The 14,686-nt window shown below is 44.9% G+C and overlaps 1 pseudogene; it reads left to right on the top strand.

Moving 5' to 3' along the window:
* Positions 1–2,578, top strand: part of LOC137145421 (DNA repair and recombination protein RAD54B-like) — a 102,276-nt pseudogene extending 99,698 nt beyond the window's left edge.
* Positions 2,579–14,686: the final 12,108 nt, after the last annotated feature.

Raw genomic sequence — 14,686 nt, 5'->3', positions numbered from 1 at the left:
AATGCTTCACAGTAGGTATGGTGTGTCTTCATTTGCAATGTCAAATACTTCATTTTTCAAGAGAGGTGAGTACAATCAGATTGATGTAAATTTTGTCTGAGTTGTGATTTGATTTCTTCAGTTGTCTGCAATGAATAAACATAATATAGTTTCATTAGAGTCAACTAACATAACAAGTTCTTTGTTTCTCTGATTGACAGAGTTGTGTTGGTATCTAATTATACCCAGACATTGAATATTTTGCAAGAGATGTGTAAACATTATGGATATTCTTATACAAGATTTGACACATTCCTGTCTCCCAGAGGCAACAGATTGTGGATAGTTTTAATAATAAATTCTGTTCAACGTTTATCTTTTTGCTGAGTTCTGAGGCTGGCGGTGTAGGTCTGAACCTTTGTTGGAGCATCTCATTTAATTCTGTATGATATTGACTGGAATCCAGCCACGGATATTCAGGTTTGATACTGTTGTGTATATCAGGGATGGGATGTGGACCAAATAGGGTTTTGATTGGTTCTAAAATATCAGACCTTAAACTTCTCACTGTGCGTGATTGAATGTTGCTCAGCCTGCATCTAGACAAGTGTAATTATGGGGAAAATAGAGGAAAAAATTTTCTGGCAGATTGTTTAAATTAGCTTTGTTTCCATATCAGAAGCACATGTGCAGGATTCCCATGCAACTGTGTTATTCAAATCGATGAGCTGTTGGGTTTCTTTTTGTATTGTGACATTCAGCCAGGAGATGCTTGTCCCCAGTTTGAATATTCAGGGTAAAATTAAATTAGAATAGCTGATTGGGAGAAATGAGAAATATAAAGTGTAGAGGAATAAATCTCTGGTCCCTGTGGAGGGGGCTCTCATATGGCCCCGTCTTCTGTTGAGTTTGATTTTCTAGTAGAATAGCCATAAGCTCTCTCTTATGTTTCCCAAAAGAAAATGAAAGTAAAACTGTTGATCATTGTGTGTGATGAGTGACGATGAGGAGGGAGCTCAGCTATACCTGAGCTAAGGGGATGGGTCCTGAGTAGCATGAGGAGGGACAAATTCAAATAGCAGCAAATGTTACAAGACAAAGGTAAAGTTACTGCTATTCTTGTAATTATTATGGTAGTAGCTCTGTAGGTATTATTTTATCTGGCGTAAGAGGACTTGGATAAAACTTTTTTAAAAGAAATTTTAAATCTTTTTAAATTTTGCTTTTACAATTGCAATAAATTACCTCAGATTGTACAGTAATGCTAATTTCCTAATAGCTGAGTGGAACTCAGAGGTGCCATCATGTGGTCATTGGTCTTATTTCTTGAAACACAGTCTAGTAAAATCAATCACAAATATTGCAGCTTGCTAAATACTGCAACTTTTGCTGTGTGCACATAGGCTCAATATATACTTATAGCCCTTAAATTGTTGCCAAAAATCACTTATATGGACACTGTTGAGTAATTTTTTTTGACATTTAAAGGTTTTGTGCGAAAGGTGATTTTCCAAACCGAGCAAAAATGGACATGTTTTCACTGTGGGGGAAGTGGTTGAGGAATTTAAATACTCCTGCTCACTGTTAGAATCCCAAATCCAACACAAGTACGGTAATACTGAAAACCACAAGTTAAACTGGAGCTAAGAGAAATTAAATGGACTAGTCTACTTTCATGTGGTAATCTAAGCAAGGTGAGAGGCACACAGTAAATGGTAGAAGCAACTTAGATTTAAAAAAATACTTCAGATTTAATAACCTAAGATTTTAATAGTAATACAGATAAGAACAATTTTTTGGAAAATTTTATTTTGACAGTGTCTTTTTAATGAGTTAGCAAGTGCTGAGAACTTGATCAGAAAAAAATAAATGTTATAGCTAATGTTCTCTTTGTGTAATGAGATTACAAATAACATCTTACCTTTTTATCTTCTTTAGGGAGATGGTCAGAAACACACTGTGTATATTTACAGACTAACTACAAGTGAGAAATATTATAAATGTAAATGCTACTCTAGCACAGGCTGGAGGGAGGCATCTCTTGGCAAGTATAAGAAGAGGGTGGGGCACTAGTAGAAACCATTTGGAATATGAAAGCATTTGCATTAGACTCGGTCACTGAAAATAAAGAGAGACCTCTCATAGATGCAAAAGGCATAAACACATGCCTGTGCTTTGTTCTGAATATTATTTTACTAACTGAAGGTAATACTCCAGCATTTCCAATTATGCAATTATCAAGTAACTGGAATCTACCTTTAGAAATACCTAAAGAAATTTCAATGCAGGCTCAATAGAAGAAAAGATCTATCAGAGACAGATCAGCAAACAAAGTCTTTCTGGGGCAGTCGTAGTTCTTTCCAAGACATCTGAACACATCCGTTTTTCTGGTGAGGAACTTAGAAATCTCTTTATACTACATGAAGATTCCAGCTGTGTTACCCATGACCTGCTTGAGTGCAACTGTATGGGAAAGAAAGACAATAAAAGTGAGTTTTCTGTTCTTTATTTCTTCGGCACTTGCAGAGTTGGTACATCCATTTCCAGTAACAGACCTTATGCTGAAAAAAAACTCCGACATCCACTGCAAGAGGATTAAAGTAATGAAATTCTTTACTGGCTCTTCATGATATTGCCTTATACCTGATTTTTTTCAGATCCACAGGAACCTTTCATCAGCTGAAGATGAGAAAAGATTTATTCCTTGAACTAATGACCTCTACTTTTAACAGCCTCTTAAATCCCTAAACCAATCTGGGCAAATTGGACTAGTGACATTGGATAATTAGATAAGATTATTTATGAAAATCACAGAAAGAAGGTATCAAGACCAAGAATGATTAGATGATACAAATACAAGGGATTAGATTATCAACTGGTGTAAATCAGTGTAGCACCACTGACTTCATTGGGGCTATGCCAATATACACCAGTTCAGGATCTGGCCAAAGGTGTACTAATGCTCAAAATACAGACAACCATTTGTGGCGTGGTTACTATCTAAAACTGGAAAAGAGTGATAAGAACAGTCAGCAGAATGGAGCAAGAACATCCCCTAGCTTCTGTCTGCCCCATGCCAAGGATATAAATAGTGCCACCTTCACTAATGTTCCTAAATTCTCTCTTTCCACCAGGAATCTGCCCGTTTTTGTGTTCTTTCTGTGTGGTGTGTTGTTTAATACCTTTTTGCATATAGCTGATTTAAATTAGAGATAGAATTTTTTTTTAATATATTTTTTTATGTGTCTTGGTCTTGTTTTCATTAAGGTAGCTCTCCATCTGGTCTAACTTTTATGACAGACCCAGCATCTAAGAAACAGTTGCATCTGTTGCCCCAAATTAAACAATGAAAAAAGAGGTTGACCCTGCTTGATCGTTTACATGTCTCCAGCAGATAGGGAGAGTTTTGTTCATTTCTCCTCCTCTCCCCCCTCACCTAAAGTCTGGCAGGATTTGTTTAGTTAGGATTGTGTGCTTTTAGAGTGAAGAGTTTTTTGTTTTCCACTTTACTTTTGGTTAAAGCACTCTGACAAGTGGTCCACTCATTTCCTTGTGAAAAGATGGAGCTTCAGTTCTTGGGGGAAAATGGAGCTCATTGGCGCTGGTAAAATATACCGAGTGGATCCAGCCCTATGTTTGCTGTAGGTACTTGTGCAGGGCCTGTTGTTTTACCTACTATCCTGATAGTGTCTTGATCAAAGGAGCTACAAATATCGGAGTATTGTGTACCTTCCCAGAGGGGAAAAAGTTTGCACATACAACTTCATTTTGTCCAAGTAGCTAGTGCAACTTGTTTGCATTGATGCTTCTCATGTAGACATCTGCCCATTTTTTCCCATCACATGCAAAAAAAAGTTTCAGTTCCCTTCTAGGATGGTACTGTTGACCTAGGCCCTGACTCTGCAGTGAGTCCCATTGAATGTACTGAGATTACTCATACTTAAAATGGCACATCTGCATAAATCTTAGCAGGACTGAAGTTTACAGACCTTGCTAGCTTCTGGGATATTCCACTGGCTGGAAAAAGGATGATAATGGTGGTTCTTCCACAGGGTGTCATTTTCCTGATGTGTTCTTAACCCAGGCCTGAAGGCATTTTTCATCTGAATCTTTTTTTCCCATCAAGGCCAATTCAACCATCTATTTAATTTCAGCCTAAAGGAGCAGGGTCAAACACTGCCTCCTTTTAGAGAGGCAGTGATTTCAGAAGAGCTTTAGTTTACTGCAACTCAATGTGTCCCACAATTCTGTGACATATGGGCTGTTCCCCTCCTCTCTGCAGTTCTGGAAGTGGTTCAGCGTTGCAGTGGAGTTTGTGCTGGCCATAACCTGTACTCCAGCTTCTTGCCAGAACATCTGCTGCCATGGCAGCAATTAATGCTCGTTTGCTTTGCTTCCAACACTTTCCTTTGCCATCTTTACACTTAATTAGTTGATTGGACAATAGCGAAGAACTTATCGCTCTTCCTCCTCCTGGATTGGGTAATTGAAAGTGTGGTGGCCTCAGCCATCCAGATCTGTCACAGCAGTGCCTTCCATGTGAATCTGCCTCCTCTCAGGCAATGGCAAAACTGGCCGGTAAACACTGGACAGCATCAAAGTGGTGTTCTATACATGAGGCAGCATTACAGGCCCCACTTATTCACAGCCAGCTGGCCCTTGCACTGCCAGAGCACAGGGCTCAGAGTTGGATTGGCATGTCGAGACACTCCCCTTCCTTGGGGAGCGGCAGCTCCAGTGTAGAAAAGCCTAATCTGGAGCTTCTAAGCATTTTGGGGAGAGAGTCTAAATGTGAAGAGGACATTATCTGGTCAGCTAAGGGGCGAAGTCCTGGGATGGAAGGAAAAGTCCCAGAAGAGATCCAAACTCATCCTTCCCTCTCACTCCTCTTAGATACTGAAATTGGTCCTTAGCTCCGTGGAGAAAGAATCTTACACAACTCCCTTTCTCCCCAGGATGAATTGGGATTCTTACAAAGAGACCCCATCTCAGAAGCTGTGGGACTGGGACACAGAGGAGTACACAAAGGCCACAGCCAGGCAGGGAATCCTGCAAAACAAGGAAAAAGAGGCAAAAAAACACAGGAAGCACAAAAGGGGGAAAAAAGTATTAAAGATCTAAGGAAATTCCATCCTGTTGACTCAGACTCCCTCTCCTCTACTGATGAGAGAGATCTTACTGATGCAGGCTGTGAGTAGGACAGGAACAAAAAACAGCCAAGTACCCTGACCGATCTGATACTATGTACAAAACCAAAAAATGGCATCTACCACACAGATCCAAACAGATGAGATATTAGATATGAGATGCCTAAGGAGAAATACCTGCCGGGCAAATCCCAGCCTGAGACAGCAATTCTGCTGTGCCATTTCTTTGAAGATGTAATTGGGGTGAATGGGAATATCCCAACAAAGCTGCCACACACTTAGATAATATAAGATACAAAAGCCAAAAAATTCCATCACCGAAATACCAAACATGGATGTTGCAATGGCACCATTAACAAAGAATATGATGATCCCATCAGAAGGGGATTTTTTTCTCCCAAACTTACAACTGATGGAAAAGTGGAGACCACCCTCAGGAGGGCTTTTGAGGCATCTTCAGCCACTCTCAAAGCATCTGTATCCACTGCCTGGTTTGCAAGAGCTACAGTGTCCTGGCTAGGTGACCTAACACCCCTGGGTGACAAGGACCATCCTGACTTAAAAAAATATCCCTACCAATAGCTTTCACTGCAGATGCCTCAATGTATGTGATGCTATTCCCAAGCAGGCCCCTGGCATCCAGTTCAGCAGCCAGGCACCACATCTGGTTATAACCCAGGAAATTCTATGCTCATCCAAATTCACAGGCTCTCTCCTGTTTCTAAAAAATTGGAGAAGATAGTGGCAGAGAGCACATTCCATCCGAAGCAGTCCTTCCCTCCTCCATATGGTTCTTCAAGAAGGGGCTACAAGCATGACAACAAGCAGAAATTCTTCTGTCACCCATCCTCATCACAGAAGTACCAAAGAAAAGACAGCAGGCACATCTGAGGAAAACCCTGGAATGGTGGATCAAGCAGCAAAGCCAGAGGTGGCAGCAATCCCTCTCATAAGGACAGACTGTGCCTCTGGTCTAATTTGAATCCAGCAGACAGAATATTTCACTTCTCAGAAGAATGGGGTCTCAAGCATGGACAAGTGGATGAAAGAAGTAGTGAGTTTTAGTCCCTTGAACAAGAAATCCCACTGCATCATTTCTTCATCCAGTCACCCATCAAGTAATCCTATCAAACATGAGCTAGTGCTGAATTTGATCTCACCCCTTCTGGATATAGGACGAATAGAACTGATTCCCTCAGAAGAAAGGTTCTTAGGTCTACATTCCATCTACGTCATTGTCTAGAAGCACACAGGTGAACAGAGCTGTCCTGGACCTCAGTCGGCTCAACAAATATATATATATGGGATTTGAAATGGAAGCCCTAGCCTCAGCTGCAGCATCCTTATCCCAAGCAAGTCCAGATTAGCCAATGTGCACTGTCCAATGTACCCCACTCTCAGGTGGGCCCCTGGCCAGCTGGGTGGTTTTTAATCGGCCTGGCCAATTTTTTTCCTGCTTTGCTGGTTACAACGTACCAGGGTTTTTTCACTCATAACTTACAGGTTACCTGTAAGTTACAAGTGGTGAACCCCTCCGCACATTGCAACTGGCAGCCCTTGTGTCGGGAGCACAGCAGTTGCTTCCACTATGGTGTGCAGGTCACATGGCTGCGGGAGTGCTGCCAGCATGGCACCTGGGTCCTGCTTTGCATGCTGGGGCCCTCAATGTGCCGATGTAACAGCCAAGGATTGCGCAGGGACCAGGGCAGGGGAGGCCAGGGACTCCTGGGAGCTTGTAAGGGGTGGGGTGGGGCTCCCTGGGCTGAGGTACTGGGTGGGATGGGTGTAAGAGTTCATAGGCCTACAGGGAGGTGAAGAGAAAGGTCAGGCAGTGGCTGGTTTTTCTGTCTCTTGGAGGTGGCATCCATATAATTGGATCCCAGCCGGGTTTGGCTCAGCGGCACCCACCTCTATTTCAGACTCTATTTCATTTGGTTTATTTCTTCCTTCTTACTTAATGTTCACTGTTTGCTACTTTCCCTACATTAAAGAATTGTGGGAGATGCTGAGCTGCAGAATGCGAAGTTTCTTAGCCAGTAATTTTTTTTCTGCTAGCAGCATCTCCCACAATTCTGCCTGCCTTGGTTTGGTTCCATTAGGACAACATTAATGTGTATGTCTACAGTTTGGGGCCCAGTCAGCTCACTGTGCATAGTTCACTGGTTGGCATTCAGGTTATTGTTATTCCTATTCTAAGAGTTTCTCCAAAGCTTTGGAATGCGTCCTCTGGCAGGAAGCCAGAAATGGGGATGGGCCCAGTCCAGGCTGCAATGCCCAGCCACTTCTAGGATTGCAGAAAGGAGGGAAATAGCCTATATGTCACAGAATTGCAGGGAGATGCTGTTTGCAGAAAAGAAATGATCAGATAAAACACTTTCCATTTCATCTACTTAAAAGAGGACTTGGAATAGCATAGGGGCAATCCAGGTGACTCTTTAGATATGCCTGGGGTCCAGAGTCACATGGGCCAATCCTGGTAACTCTTCAGGTGTGCCTGGGGTTTCTTCCTGGGCCCCTTGCATCCGTGAGTGTCTTAATGGGCCATTAAGCAGGCCATTGTTCTGCCGCCATCTTATCTGGGGTGTTGCCCAGGCAGCACAATTTGAAATACAGCTATCTGAAATATATCTATAACTTCCATTTCACATATTTCACATGAAGATAGGTATTATCATCTAACCTAGCATATTATAACCTTTCTAACAATACCTGACATGGCATATCTCACATGAATTATTATGATTTTGACATACTGATGTCAAACAATATAACAAATGCTCTCACCCCCCCATCTACCCAGCATGACAGAGGGAAGACAGCAGCCCCGAGTGGGCTGGGAGAGGTGAAGGCAAAGGTCGCTCCCTGGAAGCACACAAGGGGAAAGGAGATGACTCCAAGGGTGGCAGAAGCACAAGTGGCGGGGGGAGGAGGGAAAGGGGTGAGGGTGGAAGCCAGAGGGGGATTGGGAGCAGGGAGTGGGGGGTGAGGGCTGGGGCCGGGCCGGGCAAAGGTCAGGATTTGGAGCGTGGGCGGGGGCAGGGCCAGGATTGGGGGCGGGGTCCGTGGCCCCAGCAACCTGGCCAGCAGTGTGCAGTGTCTCCTGATTGGGGCCAGGAGCTAGTGAGGCAGGCAACGTGGGGGCATCCGCCATGGGGCCGGGCTTGGGAGTCCTAGTGCCCGCGGCTCTGGGCCCCCGTGCAGCGACAGTCGGGCTTCCACCCTCATGGACTATGGCGGCGTCGGTGGGGGTGCCACCACCAGTCGGCTGGATGGAAGGCCTAGGTATTCCCCAGGGACGGGAGCGGGGGCAGCAACCTGGGGAGGGAGGGAGAAGGGGGGCTTGATGCTGTCCACATCAAGGCCCTCCATGGGGGGGGGGGTTGTCCACCCCTTGGCAGGCCGGGGTCAGACCCAGGGCATCGATCTCGTTAAGCAGAGACAATAGCTGCTACCACAAATCCTCCCCGGTGGTGGCCGAGGAAGCAGTAGCTTCGGCACCAGCAGGGGGTTCGGATGACACGGGGGCGGGGGGCTTCCGGCCAGGGACTCCCTGAGGAGAGTCTTCAGGAAGGAGATGGTGTGGCCCACATCTGCCACTACGGCTTCCTCTGCCGGTGCCACCTGCTGGGCTCTGGCAGGGGGTGCGGCGGAAGTCCCAGCTCCAGCAGCCCCCTTCATGGTCTTGCAGGGCTTCCAGAAGGATACAGTTTCTGCTTTTCCAGGATCTGGAGTTGGATTTTGGCTGCTTCTATCTGTTTTTAGCTCCATCTGTCTTTGATTAGCTTCTTTTTCCAGTTCATTTGTCCTTTGGATTTTGGAAATTTTTGTCTCAGCTTCTAGTCTCAGCTTGGCAATTCTTGCCTCAGCTTCTAGTCTCAGCCTTCTGAGTTTCTCCTCATGCCGCAGCGCGCTCTCTCTCTCACGGCTTGCTGCCGATCTTCCGCCACCGCTGTCTCTGTGAGTAAGTCAGCGAGAGACCCTGTTTTCAGGTCCTTGTCTTTGAGCAGATCTTTCATTTTCTGCTTTGAGACATTCCCTTTAAGAACTAATTTTCTCTCTTTACATAACTGTTTAAGATGTTTTGCGCTCATAGCATCATATGATCTCTGCTCACTCATCTTAACTAGCTTCAATCTTTAACACTCTCAATATAAAATTTCAAAATTTGGAATAGCGTGATGTTCTGATCCAAAACCCAAATATTCTGGTTCTGTGGATCCTGTTACAACTGCGCCACTGTGACCCATCGTGTGCCCAGGGCAGCCACCTTAAAATGCCACGGTCAGGGCAGGCTGTAAAAAGGAAGCAATTCTCCCAGCACTGGTGGGTGGCACTGAAGCCAGACTTCCCAACCAGCCACAAACTGCACTTCTGAATCCCCACAGAAGCCAGTGCACAAATACACACAGCCCCCTTTATTGCATTTCAGCTCCTGGCTCCCAAATCAGCACTAGGTCCAGTAAAGAGACCAGTTATTTAAACTCTATGCTCTTTACTAAATAGGTTCCCTCTGACCCCAAGGGTTCAGCCACAATACCAGTTCAATATAAGTTTGGATCTTACCTAAAATACCACGCTGCCAGCCAATCCTTTAGTAACTAAATTAAAAGTTTATTGTAAAAAGAAAGAAAGAAACCATAAGAGAAATGTTAAAGGGTCAAAGCAAATCAGATACATACAAATGACTGAAAGTCCATATACATCAAGTTTCTAAAAAAATTGTGGAGTTGCAGGCTTGTATAGTTCCTCTGGTGTGCACCCAATCTCTGGATGGGTCTCAGTCCTTTGTTTCACAGCTTCAGTTCAGTTGTAGATGAGCTGATCCAGAGGTAAGTTGGTACCTGAAACTGAGTCCTGGGTGAAGACTGGTGACTGAAGACCAAATGGATTCCCAAGGCCTCTGCCTTATATACCCTCTGGCCCTGGCCATGCGGTTTGTAGAGTTTTACAGGAACTAAAATGGAATCCAGAGCCACATGGGCCAGTCCTGTTGCCTCATCAGGCATGCTGCTCATGGAATTTTACAGGAGCCAAAATGGAGTTTAGGGTCACATGGGCAAGTCCTGGTGCCTCATCAGGCATATCTCCGGCTTCCCCCTCTGGGCCCTTTGCGCCTGTGGATGTCTTAATGGGCCATTAAGCAGGCTATCGTCCTGCCACCATTCTGTCTGGGGTGTGCCGAATCTACCCAGCATGACAGGCATGATGGGAGATCTCTGCTCCAGTTGGTAATGAACCCATGCCTGCACATACCCAGCTCAGCAGTTATCAGACCAATTCTAGTCATAGTTCCTTTATTGGTATCTGTGACAGTGTGGACTTACTCCACACTGAAGGAGTTAAGCTGACTATGGGCGGCAGAAGTCCAACCCCCCAGACCCTGCTGGGCATGCTCCAACTGTTGCCCTAGCATAAAAAGGAGCAACCGAACTCATTCTACACTGACCACTGAGGAGAGAGAAGGCTTGCAGCCAGGAGCTGCGAGCCGCTTCAGCCCCTGACGGTGGGAGCCAGGAACCCGGGAGACCTTGCCGGAGACCGGCCACCCTTCATTGGCTGTCCGGAGCCAGATACCCAAGGTGATGCCTTCGCCAGGGTGCTCCACACCCAGGGGAGACGCAGGTGGCAGCTGAGCAGGAAGGGGAACCCGGAGGCCCAAAGGATGACCTCATCGACGACCAGGTAGGAAGTAGTGCAAGGGACTGGCATGGTGTAACCAAGGATGGAGAGAGGCACCGGTCTGTGTGTTTTGGGAGGATCCCCGCTGACCTGGTGTCGGGCTACCCTGACACTAATAGGGCCCTGGGCTGGGACTCAGAGGAGCAGGGAGGGCCTGAGCCCCTCTACGCTGGGTACTACCCCCCCACAGGGAGCGCCCCACTACTCCAACAGACTGCCAGAACACGTTGCCCCAACTCGGGGGCAACTACTGACTCTGGCCGCTAGGCCGTGTTACCCATTGCGGGAGCCAGCTGATAGGCCTTGGATCTGCAGGACAAAGGGTCAAGGGGAGACTGTCTTGTCGACTGCAATCGCGAGGGGTACCCATTCCCCTTGTTGCCCCTTGAACTTCCCCGCTGGGGATGATCGAGAGAGGTTACCCCGCAAAAATATCCAAAAAATTGAATCTGCCTGATTGCATTGTGAGCTCCCATGAAGGAACACTGCCCATAGCCAGGAATGATCAGTTCCTATTGTCCAGCCTAAACAAAACAACTTTGGTGTACTCCCTTGAGTCATCGTTTACCCATAAACAAACCTAGTGTTCTCCCTTGAACCATTGTTTCTTCCCTACAAAATCCCTACCCAAGTTCAAAATTCTGTTCTGATGCCTGGATCCAAAAGCTGCATCAGTTCCACTGGGACTTCAGCTTTTCCTGACTGATCATGTTGGGGGCTCTGCTTGTCTCAACAAGCACTCCGGACCCTAAGCTGAACAGCCTGTCTCCTGAGAATCAGTTGACCAGTTCAAGCTGCGCTGAGTGGTAAGACCCCAACTCTCTCTCTTCTCTGGTTAAGCCCACTTTTTCCCTCAAACCTAATTTACTCTCACTCACTCACTCACTCCAGGTATAACTTTCTAAACCTTTCTTGTAATCAAACTTGGTCTAGATTTCCTCAATACCCCAACTGAAACTGTGTAATATTGTAACTGTTTTGTTTATTGGTCTCTCTTTGTATGGCTATTACTCTATATACCTGGCAATAAAATAACTTTTATAATCAAGCTGGTTGCCAGACTCTCTCCAAACTTCATTTACTCCTTCATGTTCGTGGCTTCCCTATCTTGCTCTGTAGCAACGCTTCTTTTACCCAAGCCAAAGATCTCTGTAACACCCAAAAATCCTGTGGGGTTTGCTCATTAAGGGGGTTACTACGAGAATAATTGTAAGGTGAAAGTGGGAATAGCGACGTGCTGAACCTGGGGCATATAAGAGTGGCAGCTGGAAAGTGCTGATTTGACCCAGTCCACCCAGATGCACTCTGTTAGTCTGTGAATGGGTGTGTGTGAATGTGAGTGTTTATTTGAGTCTGGCGCTGGAGGAACCCAGCTCTGGGAAACTTAGGTCCTACAGGGTAGCTCCATTGGGAAGGGACTTGCAGAAGGGAGAAGTAAAGCTCCATATGAAAACACAAGTGACACAAGCAGTACATTAATAGAATTACAACCCCATCCCCACACCAAGGAAAGTAACCTTAATAAATGAGTGTACCCCAAGGTGACTGGCAAATCTGGTAACACCAGTGCCAGCACAGTGCACAGACAGAACACTCACTCAGTCAACACCTGACAACACTGGCAAACAGCAATCACTGATCATCTCGTTAATAGTCATTGATGGACCTATCTTCCATTAACTTATCTAGTTCTTTTTGAACCACATTATAGTCTTGCCCTTCACAGTATCCTCTGGCAAGGAGTTCCATAGGTTGACTGCATGTTGTGTGAAGAAATACTTCCTTTTTTTGTTTTAAACCTGCTGCCTATTAATTTCATTTGGTGACCCCTAGCTTTTGTGTCCTGAGGAATAAATAACACTTCCTTATTTACTTTCTTCACTATTTACTATCCCTCCCCTTAGTAGTCTGTTTTCTAAGATGAAAAGTCCTAGTCTTATATATATATATCTCATTATACGGAAGCTTTTCCATAGTCTAATAATTTTTGTTACACTTTTCTGTACCTTTTCCCATTCCGATATATCTTTTTTGAGATAGGGTGATCAGATCTGCACACAGTATTCAAATGCGCCTGTAATTATAATTATGGATTCAGAATGGGTACTGCAAGCTCTTGTAGACTGGATGCCAGTATGGCTACAACGAGAAATGAGAACAGGAGATGGGAAAGTCGTCATGCATCATCATCACCTGAAATACGTGTGGGAGTTAGCCCAAAGAAGAAAAGCTGGCACCTGGTTGTGCAAAGTAAAAGCCCATACTAAATTAAAACCCCCTCTACATATGTTTAATAAGAAGGCAGATGAACTTGCAAAGGAAGCAGCTACATTGGGGGATGGATATGAATGGAAGAGAAGTTACCCAATAAATCCAGTTAAAACAAGAAATCAATTGAAAACCGAGATAGACTTACCTGATATAGTTACCCTACAGGGAAAAGATTCAGAAGTGCAGGAGCTAAAGGAAAAAGGGACTTACAAGAATTGGAAGATCTTCGTTTCCAAAGAGGAATTAATCATGGCCCAAAACATTCATCAAGAAGTACCAGTTATAGTTATGCCACAATGCCTGCGCAGGGAGTTAGTACAATTAGCCCATAATCAAGGTCACTGTTAAGGATTAGGGACATAGCGTGGTGGCCAGGGATGAGGAAAGACATAGAGCAAGTTTCAAATAATTGCATTCAGTGCGTAGTTAATAATCCAGACCCTCAGTTATTAAAAGGCCCCATGAGACATCAGCCTATAGTGGGACCTTGGTATCATATTCAAGTCGATTACATTGGCCCACTACCCATAACAGGAAGAGGAATGAGGTATGCTCTTGTAGTGATAGACAGCTTTAGCAAGTGGGTGGAAGTATATCCAACTAGAAATAACACTGCTATCACCACAGCTAAGAAATGCTAACAGAGGCATTCTCACAGTTTGGTTTACCTTGTCAAATTGATTCAGATCAGGGCCCCCACTTCATCAGGGAAACCGTTAAACACCTCAGTGCAGCTCTGGGAATTGATTGGAGACTGCATATCGCAAGCCATCCCCAGTCCTCAGGCCTGGTTGAAAGAACAAATCGGAACCTAAAGGCCTCGTTGAGGAAGGTGGTATGTAATTCAGGTAAAAACTGGGATGTATAATTACCTCTAGTGTTAATGGTGTTTAGATCCATGGTGGGATCTCATGGGTTTACCCCTCATGAGGTCTTTACCAGAAGGAAAATGCGCACACCTGAGAGGTGGTGGATTCAAGGAGGGATACCACCCGATGAGTTTCAGCCTGGTATACAAATGTCTAAATGGTTGCAACAAGTAATGGACAGGATACATGAGGTACAGATAAGGGTAGCACACCAGCTGGGCAGGAACATACAAGCTATGGACGCCAGATTAAGCTCTAAATTGAGAAATACAGAATGGGAGGTTGGTGACAGGGTAGTTTATAAATGGTTCTCAGAGGTAGGACATGTACTGAGCCCTAGATGGGTTGGGCCAGTACGCATAGTTAACAAGGCTAGTGCAACTATATCAGTTAAGAATCTTCGACCATAAAGGGAGGCCATGGGACAAGTGGTTTCATGCCAGCCAATTAAAAGAATGGAAAGGAGACATGGGTAAGGAAGAAAGAAAGGGAGATATAAAAAAGTAATTGTGTCTATTTTTAGGCCCATCTTGAAGGCTTATGATTAACTCCACATCTAATCCATGGATCGAGCCAGAGAACTACTACAACTTAGAAAAGGCCAAGGGCAAATTCTCTTTTGTGTAGGAGTGTGAGATAGCGAGGGCAGAGGACAGCAGGAGAATGATGGAAGGGAGGTATGTGAGCCCAAGAATGCTCAGGGCTCTGTTCCCTGCGGACTAACTAATTGCCATTAGGGAG

This window comes from Emydura macquarii, unplaced genomic scaffold, assembly GCF_026122565.2.
Source record: "Emydura macquarii macquarii isolate MOO-44397 ecotype Brisbane River unplaced genomic scaffold, CSIRO-AGI_Emac_v2 contig_383, whole genome shotgun sequence".
Classification (NCBI taxonomy): domain Eukaryota; kingdom Metazoa; phylum Chordata; order Testudines; family Chelidae; genus Emydura; species Emydura macquarii.
The sequence above is the reverse complement of the archived record's forward strand: the minus strand, read 5'-3'. Positions and strand labels throughout refer to the sequence as shown.